The 12150-nt window shown below is 48.1% G+C and overlaps 1 protein-coding gene across 4 annotated transcripts in view; it reads right to left on the bottom strand.

Annotated features, from left to right (window-relative positions):
• Positions 1 to 8373: 8373 nt before the first annotated feature.
• The window catches only part of Plekha6 (pleckstrin homology domain containing A6), a 141014-nt gene continuing 137237 nt past the window's right edge, over positions 8374 to 12150 (bottom strand). For all 4 annotated transcript variants that reach the window (XM_052200051.1, XM_052200048.1, XM_052200049.1 and 1 more), the window contains one exon: positions 8374 to 12106. The gene's annotated coding sequence lies outside the window, so the exon portion shown is untranslated. The remainder of the gene's footprint in view (positions 12107 to 12150) is intronic.

Raw genomic sequence — 12150 nt, 5'->3', positions numbered from 1 at the left:
ACCCACCACACCCAGCTTTAAAATGTGCTGGTTGTTTATTTGTCTGTTTGTTTGGTGCTAGCACACATGAGATCAGAGGGGCCCAGACTCATGAGTAAAGCCTATGTATGATCTAAGGGAAGTCAGATTTATATAAAGCAGGGCTGTAGGTGTCATGTGGAGTTAGGCAGCCAAGACTCCAAGTCCCTTCCCGCCTCCACTCGTGCCCGCAGTGCAGTCCTCTGATGGGGAAGTGAGGGCGAGCAGGTGGAGAATCGGTCTCAGGAGAAGATGAGACAGATAGGGAACTTGTGTCCATCCACTCTGTAGCTAGACAGACACAGGGACATCCTTCCTCGGTTCCATAAGCCTGATGAAGAGGCAGACGGGGCCTCCCAGGCTAGCTCAGCAGTTAAGAGCACCTGCTGCTCCTGCAGAGGAACCCAAGTCTGGTTCCCAGCATCTACATGACAGCTCACAATCATCTGTAACTCCTGTTCCAGGGGATCCAATTCTCTGTTCCTGTCTTAATAGGTACCAGGCATGCATGTGGCACACACACATATCTACAGGCAAACATACACATAAAATAATTTTTTAAAAATCTTTTAAAGAAAGAGACGAGGCAGATGGTTTCTGATAATCTTTCTCCCATTTCTGAAGGGGCTGTGACCAGGTCACCTTTGTAATGTGGCCCTGATCCCGACAGGAAGCTCTCAGGTGACGTGACTGACACCCACAGCTAGAGGCCATGATGTCCTGGAGCCATGAAAACTGAAAGCCACACCCAAAAGGAACATGAGAATAATTTCTGAGACATGATCATGTTTCCCAGGATACAACTGCTCAGGCAAGGCCTGCGAGGAGATGCTTCTGGGGCTGGAGAGATGGCTCAGCGGTTAAAAGCATTTCCTGCTCTTCCAGAAGACCTGGGTTTGGTTCCCAGCACCATGTCCCCATGTCAGGCAGCTCACAACTGCCTGTAACTCCATATGGTACAGCCAGACAGAGAGATACACACTAAATAAATACATAAAATTTTAAAAAATAGAAGATGCACAGGAAACGAGCCAACACTTGTGCTATGCCTGATAACGGGTGTCTGAATTTAAAAGACTTTTTTTTTTTTTTTTTTTTGGTTTTTCTCGAGACAGGGTTTCTCTATGTAGCCCTGGCTGTCCTGGAACTCACTCTGTAGTCTAGGCTGGCCTCGAACTCAGAAATCCATCTGCGTCTGCCTCCCAAGTGCTGGGATTAAAGGCGTGCGCCACCACTGCCCAGTCTGAATTTAAAAGAAATAGAAAGCAGGAGACGTTGCAGCACCTGCCTTTAATTCCCTCACTTGGGAGGCAGAGGCAGGCGAATCTCTTTGAACCGGTGTCTAGCCTGGTTTACAGAGTGGGTGCCAGGCCAGTCAAGACTTCTTCCTGAGACACTGTCTCAATACAAAAGCAGGCATCCAATAACCTTGAGTCACTGTATGCAGTGGTGTGGTGGCACAGGGTTGTGATCTTAGCCCTCAGGAGGCTGAGGTAGGAGAAACTCAAGTTCGAGGCAAGTCTGGACCCCACAGTGAGTTTAGGGCCAGTTTGTACTGTTTAGTAAGAGCCTTTCTTCAGGAAGAGCCCCCCCACACACACACACAAGTAGTAGGGAGCAAACACTCGGCTAAAACCGGATCCCAGGAGCCCCATGGGCCTGTCATCCCAGCTACTCCACAGACTAAAGCAAGAGGGTCACATGTTCAAGGTCTTCCACAATCATAGTTCAAGGCCGGCCTGAACAACTTAATGAGATCACACTTCAAAACTAAATTCTTGAAAAGAGTCTTTCTCCAAGGTCTAGCCTGGGAAATGGAGTCCTCACCTTGCCTCTTTGCAACCGATGGAGACCATTACAGAAAAGCACAACCAGTCAGATGCAGAGTTGTGCTTTTGGATCTAACGGATAGAGTCCTAATGGGTACATCTACAAACAGCTCCAAAACCTTAAGTCTCAGGGAGTATTTTGGAAGTGTGTGTGTGTGTGTGTGTGTGTGTGTGTGTGTGTGTAGATTGCAAGGACCAGAAGATCAGAGAATTAGTTGTGAGCAGAGTCTCCTAGGAATGTCAGAAGCTACACCCATAATGCCTCACCAACATTACTGCCCACACGTGAGCTGAACAAGGCTGACACCAGAGGCATGCTAACATGGATGGAGGAGGTGGGAAGCACAGAAGGCCTCAACCCTATACAAAGAACCATAGACAACTAAGAAACGCTGGAAATGGGAGACACAGTCTTAACCAGGGAAGAGCACACCTACCGATTATCCAATACCAAAGGGTTAGCTTCAAAAAGCACATATGCAAGTAACTTTATAGAGACTGGGCAGGTTGTACTTGTGTGTGTGTGTGTAATATATATGAATATACACATATGGGTAACAACAATAATTTTTAAAAGATTATGAATTTGAAAAAGGGCAAGGAGGGGATTATGGGAGGATTTGGAGGGATAAAAGGAAAGGGGATAGAGTGGGAAATGATGTAAATTATAATCTAAATAAACAAATAAATAAATAGATAAATAAATAAATAAATAAATAAATAAATAAATAAATAAATATTTAACAGGGCTAGATCTGGGACTGGAGAGATGGCTCAGCGGTTAAGAGCAATGACTTCTCCTCCAGAGGTCCTGAGTTCAACTCCCAGCACTTATATATCTCACAACTGTCTGTAACTCCCGTTCCAGGGGAGCCAATGCTGGCTTCTGACTTCTGTGCACTGCACACACATGGTGCACAGACATACACATGTACAAAGCTCTCAGACACATAAAATAATACAAATTTAAAAAAATAATTTAAAAGGCCTGGGTCTATTCATTACACAATGGTAGCATGCTTGCCTGACATGACTGAAGCTCTAGATTCCATTCCCTAGAACTGCAAACAAAGAAAAAAAACCCACAAAATATCTATGTTGGATGATCACGGTGCCCAGGTAATTGCATATAGCAGAGGAAACAGGAGCGTAGGAATGGAAAAGAGGAGCAGATCACAGGGAGGCGTGTGGTGTCTGCAGGGAAGCAGGCTGTGTGGGGACATTGTCACGACACCAGATGGGCCTATGGTGGCAGACGCATATATGCCGTGAAATGCCATCCCGGGGGGAATGAAGTGCACTGTGATGCCATTTAAATGGCCTCAGTGGATTATGTTCCCAAAGATCAGTGGGCAACGGCGGATGGACTGAGGAAGGCAGTCACGAGTGGATCCTCTGATAGCATCAGAGGAAGACAGAGAAACCAGCATCTATACAAAATGTACGTGTAAAGGATCAGGCCTGAAGGATAAAGGTGTGGTGAATCCCACTTAAAATTGGAAGGGGAATCCCACAAAATTGCCCTCTGACCTCTGCACACAATGGAAAACTTTAAAAATTAAGGGAAAATGGAAAGAGTGGCAAAACATGAAAGTTTTTTACTACTTTTTTTAAGATAGGGTCTCACTATGTATTCCTGGCTGTCCTGGGACTTGATATGTAAACCAGGCCGACCTGGAAGTCACAGAGATTCTCTGACCTCTGCCTCCTGAGTGCTGGAATTAAAGCATGTGGCACGTGCCTGGCTTTTTATTATTATTATTGTTATTATTATTACTTTTAAGTGTGTGTGTGTGTGTGTGTGTGTGTGTGAGTGATGTGCAGGTGCCTGTTGAACACGATGCTTTGAAGTTGGAGTTATAGGTGTTGTGAGCTGTCTGATGTGGGTGCTGTCTCTCTAGCACCCGAAATAATTCCCCAAAGCTTTGTTCCAGAGACATCTGTTTAAGGCAGTGGTTTTCAGCCTTTTTAATGTTGTGACCCTTTAATACAGCTGATCACACTGTGGTGACCCCCCCAACCATAAAACTGTTTCGTCGGTACTTCATAACCGTAACTTTGCTACTGTTATGAATTATAGCATAAATATCTGGCACTCAGGATATCTGATGCATGACCCACAGGTTGAGAACCACTGGTTTGAGGGCTCTCTTCAATGATTTTGGGGTGCTCTGCTCCCCTCAGACAGATACTTTACTCTTTGCTCTTCAGTACGCAGCCTGACGACACTGAAAGAACTCTCTGTTGCACAAACTGTTATAAACTGTTATAATAATAATAGTAATGTGTGTTATTTGATAATTTGAGAGTGTGTCATATCCCTACTAAAACCTCACAGAGCTGCTCATGAAGGTTATTCTAAAAAGCTTTAAAGCCCACACATCGTTTTAGTAGTCTGATGAATTGACATTGGATAAGCTTATATGAGAAGCGCTTTTTGGTCCAGGCATTAGCATTCTAAAGGGGTTTGCTGAGGACCGGGATAAGTCTTGTTTGGGATGTTTTTGTGCTGTGCGGGTGCAACAACTAAAAGCTAGCCAGAGTTTTGCCACCCATGCTTGCGATAGCCAACGGCTCTCTTGCAAATCTCCTAAACACCCACTAGGGGGCAGTATGAAAGCCATTAAAACGCGAAAGCTCTAATGTCATGCATCAGACGTTAGGGTTTCTATTTAAAATTTCTGTGCCTCAGTTTCTTGGCTAAGAATAATACCTGGCACATTGGGGGGGGGTATAATGAGCATTACCGAGGAGCCATATACCAGTGCATTGATCTGGGTACCTTGATTAATCATGTAAGCACTTAATGAGTTATTGCTATTAATATTCTAGTATAGTTAGATTAATTACTCTCTGTTATTAGTCTTCTACTAATAGGCTGTTATATCTAAAAATTACGCGTCTAAACTGCTCCCAAAGAATATCAAACATCAGCTAGGAATACTTTCTTCCATCACTTCCAGTGTAGCCGACCCGGGACCAGGGACAAGAGGCCCCTGAAGTGGACGTTCCTGGTATGATTTTCTAGACACTGGAGCTGGGTGTCCACAATACACCCTCCTGAGGAGGGACCTCCATAAGGCCAACCCGAGGAAGGAGTCTGGCCATAGAACAGCCAGACTGGTCCTCAGCCTGCCGCTGCCTCAACTGGCCACCATGGGAAAGAGTGATGCATATATGTGAACAGGAGGGGGCGCCCTAGAGGCTCCCTGGCTGGCCAGCGAGTCTTCCAGCAAAAGCCACCGCGAGTGAAGGAAGAAGCTAATTAGACATTCACCCTTCCAGCCATCACACCCTGCAGGCAGCTCGGGACCTTCTCAGTGTCACCACTACACTCTGCCATGACTGTAAATGAACTCAACGTTTCTTTTTTTCTTTTTTTTTTTATTTGATATATTTTTTATTTACATTTCAAATGATTTCCCCTTTTCTAGACCCCCATTTTTCAAAAGTGCTTTTTCATCCACCTTTTTTTTTCTTTTTTCTTTTTCTCAAGAACTTCTTAGGAATAGACACTATCATCAGATGATGAAGATCTGAGGCTGCAGAATCCATTCAGTGGTCCGGATTTCTCTGTTTAAAACACCTCAGCCCTGTACCTCACTCTAGGAGCGCTGTAGGGCAGTGGTTCTCTACTTGAGGGTTTCGAGCCCTTGCAATGGTGTGTGTGTGTGTGTGTGTGTGTAATGATTCTTTCACAGGGTTGCCTGAGACCATCTGCATATCAGATATTTACATAAAAACTCATAATAGTAGCAAAATTACTGCTCTAGACTCTAGACTTGCAGCCTTGGGTCTTCTAGACCAATGCTTCTCAACTTTCCTGGTGCTGCAACCCCTTAACACGGGTCTTCATGTTGGAGTGACCCCCAAGCATAAAATTAAATTTTCATTGTCACTTCCTAACTGTAATTTTGCTAGTTATGAATCGTAATGCAAATATGTCTTCCTAAGGTTTTAGATGACTCCTTCAACATCTAAAAGGGTCGCAACCCACAGGTTGAGAATCACGGCTCTAGAGTCAAGCGGGGACCAAGGTGTGGTCTGGAGCCTGCCTGACCTACCACAGCTAAGAAATAAGCAGTCGTGTGTACCGTTCCAGAGCAGCTCTCTGCAAGCTAGTACTGCGGAGGTCATTTCAGGACTGTGCCGGTTAGGACAGGCACCCAGCCTGGCTTGGGTGATCTGAGAGGGGTGGGTAGAGCTGCCCCTGGAACATGCTGGGAATCTGCATCCCGTGAGCCGAATCTTCATTCATGAGCCCTTGTTTGCGGAGTCAGTGGTACTTGATGGTACTTGATGGTACTTAACGACTGCACAGTTCCCCGCAGACAACCCCCACAGGCTCTGGTCTACTGAGGTTGCAGCTAGAGCCTCAGGGTTTAGAATGCGACCAGGGTCCTGCAGTTGGAGTTAACATACAGGCCATTAAGAGTCACCTGATGTGGGTGTGGGGAACCTAAGTCAGGTCCTTTGGAAGAGCAGCTCCTAATCACGGAATCGTTTTGTTGTTTATTTTTATTTCAGGGTATGAGTATTTTGAGTATGCCCTCGGAGGTTAGAAGAGGACAGTGAAGTTAGAGCTGGAGTTAGAGATGGCTGTGAACTGCCTTGTGGGTCCCGCAAGCTGAACCTGGGCCCTCGGCAAGAACAGCAAGTGCTCTTAACTGCTGAGTCATCTCACCAACTGTGCAGGGTTGAATAGGAATGGCCTGCATAGACCACGTGTTTGAAAACCTGGCTCAAAGGGAGTGGTAGGAGGCATGGCCTTGTTAGAGTGGGTGTGGCCTTGTTGGGGGAAGCGTGTCACTGTGGAGGCGGGGCCTTGAGGTCTCATATGACTTTAATGCTGTCTCATCAAGCTGTGACCTGATTTCTGTGCTGGAATCACAGGTGTGTGGCATATAGTTTCCCTCGGCTGCCTTTCAGACCAAGATGTAGAACTCTCAGCTACCTCTCTAGCACCATGTTTGCCTGGGTGCCACCATGCTTTCTGCTATGATGATAATGGATTAAACCTCTGAAGCTGGAAGCCAGCACCAAAGTATAGGTTTTCCTTTCTAAGAGCTGCCGTGGTCATGGTGTCTCTTCCCAGCAATAAAAACCAAACTAAAATACCAATCTCATGACTTTCAACTCAAGATCCTTCTGCCTCGGTGTTCTGTGCTGTTATGATAGGCATGCACGACCTGCCGTAAGCCTTTGGTTCACAGCTCCTCTCCTGGGGATGTCACCTGTCTTAGTCAGGGTTTCTATTTCTGTACAAACATCATGACCAAGAAGCAAGTTGGGGAGAAAAGGGTTTATTGGGCTTATACTTCCATATAGCTGTTCATTACCAAAGGAAGTCAGGACTGGAACTCAAGCAGGTCGGGAAGCAGGAGCTGATGCAGAGGCCATGGAGGGATGTTCCTTACTGGCTTGCTTCCCCTGGCTTGCTCAGCCTGCTCTCTTATAGAACCCAAGACCACCAGCCCAGGGATGGCACCACTCACAAGGGGCCCTCCCCCCTTGATCACTAATTGAGAAAATGCCCTGCAGATGGATCTTATGGAGGCACTTCCCCAACTGGAGTTCCTTTCTCTGTGATAACTCCACCTTGTGTCAAGTTGACACACAAAACCAGCAATATATATGTTAAAAGGAACATCCCTACTCTTGCTGTAGGGATGCAGATAGGATGTGACAACATTAAAGGAAACAGATTGTCTGCTGTTTGTTATTTATGAGTACTCTGTAGCTGTCTTCGGACGCACCAGAAGAGGGCATCGGATCCCATTACAGATGGTTGTGAGCCAACATGGGTACTGAACTCAAGACCTCTGGAAGAGCAGTCAGTGCTCTTAACCGCTGAGCCATTTCTCCAGCCCCTGTTTGTTTTTTAAGGCAGGGTCTCTCTATGTAACCCAGGTTGGCCTGGAAGTTTCAATCCTCCTGCCTCTGCTCCCATGTGCTAGGATCACAGACGTGCGCCATGCCCAACTTTATTTATGAGCCATTCCTCACGGTAAGATCGCCAATGGAGAGGGTCTCAGAGTCCTTCACACTCAGCAAATATCTGCTACAAGTTTGCAACGGGCTTAGCCTAGGTGGTCTTTCTGGTCCCCCCCCCAACCACCCACACACCTCCATGCCCCCAAATAGCCACAGAGCTGTCAGTTACTGTGTAGTAATTGACAAAGCTTAGGATCCTTTTCTTCTTCTATGCTTCTACCACCAGTGTCAGAGGCAAATCAAGGAACATACCACCCAATGCTGCCATTACGCAACCTTAATCTGTGACAACCACCCCTGGCTCCAGGCTGAGGACACCCTCTCTACTGCGAGCTCTGAATACTTGGACAGAAGTAGAGAGGCAGTGCAGTTGAGGTGGTGACAGTGAAGAGCTGTCACAGGGACTGTGCCTAGTCCCCACCTCCCCCCCCCCCATCCCTGCTCTTCCTTTCTGTCTGTCACCAGTGGAGCCGGAGGACAGATCAGTGAAAGGCTGACACGGATGCAGAGAGGGACACACACACACCACAGGTAAAAACCACTTATTTTATTTCCGGTATCGGTTCATACAAACTTGCAAGATACAAATGTAGAGCTCACTGGGGTTCTTCAGTACCTAATCTAGTAAGATTGACGCTGAAGGGAGGGAGCCAGTTCTCACCGCCTTCAGCCAGGCGCCCCTTCTCCAGGGGAGGGTGGTCGGCTAGACAGATGCTCAGGGGATGCTACCACGGTGTGGTCCCCACAGAGATGCTGTTCATCTAACCTTAACTCTTTGTCTAAGGTCACTTCCATACTAAATAAAGACACTGAGATCCTAGGTTTCCTTGTATGGTTTATTGTCTAACACTAGCAAACCAAATTGGCCCCAAATATGTGCATAAATAGATATGTATATATATATGTATATATATTTATATATAGTATTTTTCCTTAGTTTAAAGAGCTGCCAGGAGGAGGGTGCCTTATGGGGAAGGAAGGGATTCCATCTTGCAGTAGTAGCCTTGCCCCCAGTGCATGCCTTTCGCAAAGGCAGGAGAGCACACTTGCTGCTCGCAAGCTTGCTTCCTCGGAAAAAATCTTTAAAGTGACGGTAGCAGTATCTGATCGCAGCCTTTTGGCTCTTGGTGGAGGAGGTAATGTGTTCCTTGGGAAGGCCCTGTGTGGGTGGTCAGGACTTTCCCCAGAAGGGATGCATAGCCCTGGGCCTATGTCTGGGCTCTGTTCACTCACAGCAAGAGCTTCCAGTCTGGGAAGAGGGCCAGCGAATGCCAGGGTTGGAGGTCAGACTTCAAAAGCTGGCCAGAGGTGCTGTAAAATTCCCAAACACACCCCTTCCGGGGAGAGGGGCCTTCATCCTTCCCCACCTCCTTGCCACCTTCCCCATCACCTGTCAGGAAGCAAGTTTGACAAGCTGAATTGCCACAGCAGAACTCCAGCCCACAGCCTGTCAGAGCACTGAAGGCTCCTTCCTGGGAAAGACTTAAGCTTTGACATTGACTGTGGGGCCCTCCCCAGCCAGGAACCAGGCTTCAAGTCTGGATACCAGACCCAAGTGCCATATTAACTCTGAGGGGAAAAAAAAAAGTCTTAGAGGGAAATGGGTGTGACACAGGGTAGGCTCGGGAGGAAGTGTGAGAGGCCTAGGAAGCTCATAGTATTCACCAGAGAACACAGGGGGCCCCAAGCCACTCTCTCTGGGCCTCACTGTGTGGCTTGCTTCTGTCAGGGAGCAGACTGACATCCTTCAAGATGGCTGCCAGCAACCTGTTGGCCTTTCCTCACAGAGGGCTGATGGGAGGTGGTCCAGGGGTCTGTGTGAGGACTGAACGCCTGCAGTTGTAAACATGACAACTTGACATGCTTCCCTCGAGGCTTGACATCCCTTGGGCTGCTTTCTAATGTTGACAGTGAAGTCGAATTCTTAGACCAGGACTTTCGAGGGAATGTCCTTCTCCTGCAGGATGCAGCCCAGGCAAACCTGGGGACCAGCCCTTTACAATGACTGGGTAATGGCAGGGAGGCCACTAGGGCAGAGGGAGGGGCATAGACTGGGACCAGGGACAGTCGCCCCGGTCCCCTCACACATCACCAATCCCTTTCAGACATTGCACATTTTGAAAATAGATTTGCTTTTTAAACAAAAGCATAGGATAGGTCTGCCTTAAAATAAATCTTTCCTCTCCCCTTCTTTGGATCAAAAAAGGCAAGGGGTGTGGCTTCAACATGCTAAAAATGACGTGGACAGAAAACGGGTCAGGGCAGGAGCTGAGGAAGGGGTTGACATCCAGACAATATATATATATATATATTACATGGGTATCTATGACATGATCACTTCCATAAAACATATATTAAGGCATGTAAAGCAACATAAAGAACCAGCTTCATGAAATGCGGGTGTGAGTGGTAGAGAGGCAAAGACATTTCTTGGTATTTCACGTGTATTTCTAAAAATACCACTTTTTTTTTTTTAAAAGGAGAGACAAAGACTGGGAAAGCCCTAAAATTTTGTTTCTTTTGGAAGAGGATATGGGGAGAGAGGGTAACCTCGGAGCTGATCCCGCCTACCAGTCTTTAAGGAGGAAAGGGCAGATTTGGGGTGCTTGAACTATGCAGATAAGAGATGTCATAAAGGAGCACTTTCCAGAAGCCAGACAGAGGCGAAGACAGGTGGAATCCCCCTGATCCAGCGTCCCTCAGAAGCAAGACAATATCCTCAGCACCTAGAACAGTACCTGATACACAAAGAGTGGTTGACTAGTATTTGTTGAATGAACTGTCATCTTTACTTGCATATGAACCAGTAACTGTCCCGACCATGACGGAGTGGTGATGGATTGATGGGAGATGATGCAGTTGTTTCCTGGGGCCACTGATGTTCAGGCTGAAGTCTCTGGGCAGAAAGTGTGGCAGAGCAGGCCTGAGGCCTTGGCGTCTGAAGCTTGCCTTCCTTGGCTACATTCACACACGGTAGGTGGGTTAGAGGAAGACTGTGCTCTGCTACTGTCTCTCCCTGGGCAGGTGAGGTGGAAGAAAGCCTCTCTGGTCCTGCTCTAGATGCCTGAGGTGAGAAGGAAGGACCTGGCCTCACAGTTAAATCCTCATTCCCCCTCCCAGAGCAAGCCTCAGCCAGCCCACAGTACTTTCCAGGCTTAACTGGCTAGGTAAGGCCCCAAGGCTGACGGACCTTATATAAGACCGTCTTCTCTCTGCCTACGACCCTGGGAGAAAGACAGCAGGCTCTGACACAGATAGGACCACCTCACAGGCTACATCTCTCTCACATCCCCTGACCTCATACCTTGCTACCAAGCACCTCAGCTGGGGCTGACGTGTGCCTGGAGAGAGTCCCCCAGGGGCCTCCTGCCCCTGAGGAAGTCATGAAGGTACAGAGGTGACAGGCCCTCTGCTTGGCACTAACCTAAGGCTTCACACTTGGGAAGCCATTCCTACTCTCCCGTCTCATTTCCCTTCTTCTTTACATCCCTGTTGCTTGTGAAAAGCATCTGGCCCTCTCTTCCTTCACTCTCTAAGCCTCTCTCCTCTTCCGTCTTGCTCCTGCTTCCAACTTGCCCTCAGACACTGTGCAGACCTGCTGTCATCTCTCCCTAACACGCCTGATCCCTCCGGGAGCCCAGGAGCCTCTCCCTATAACTCATCGTCTTCTTTGGCTCAAGCAGGGTGGCTGGCCTCCAGGGAACTCTGGGAAACCCATCAGCAGAGCCGTGCGAAAGCCTTGAGCATCACTGAGGCAGCCGGGACTGAACAGGAGGAGGGTGGCGGCAAGAGTTGGCCTCTCGATGTGTTGTATGGGTTCCGAGGGATGGAGTCTGTCTTGTCTTCACTTCTACCCCGCACCCACAGCTGAGCGCATGCTCCCCACCAGCACACAGACTCCATCGGGGGAGGATGGGGCGGGAGGGCCACACAATGCCATCCAGACCTGCACTTGAGCTCCCCGTGACTGGGGCATCAGAGAGGACGCACACCATGCTGGCCTTGCCATCCCGGGTCTTGCCTTAGAGCCATGAGGTGACAGTGCAGGCTTCAGGGCAAGGGCAGCAGAGGTGAACTTGAAGATATCCATGTTCCTTTATGAAGCAGCCCCTGTCCCCAGCCTGGCTCTCTGAGGTGAGCGTTCCCATGGTTGGGTGCACAGGCAGGAGGCCAGGGTGAGAAGCCAGAGCCTCGGGTGTGCAGTGGATGCTATCAGAAGGTGGCTCTGTGGAGCTTCACAGCGTTGGCCTCAGCCAGGGCTTGCACTAGAAAAAAGAAGAGCCGGTGAGAAGGGAACCTGGGGGGGCAA

The sequence above is a fragment of the Apodemus sylvaticus genome, chromosome 12, assembly GCF_947179515.1.
Source record: "Apodemus sylvaticus chromosome 12, mApoSyl1.1, whole genome shotgun sequence".
Classification (NCBI taxonomy): domain Eukaryota; kingdom Metazoa; phylum Chordata; class Mammalia; order Rodentia; family Muridae; genus Apodemus; species Apodemus sylvaticus.
The sequence above is the reverse complement of the archived record's forward strand: the minus strand, read 5'-3'. Positions and strand labels throughout refer to the sequence as shown.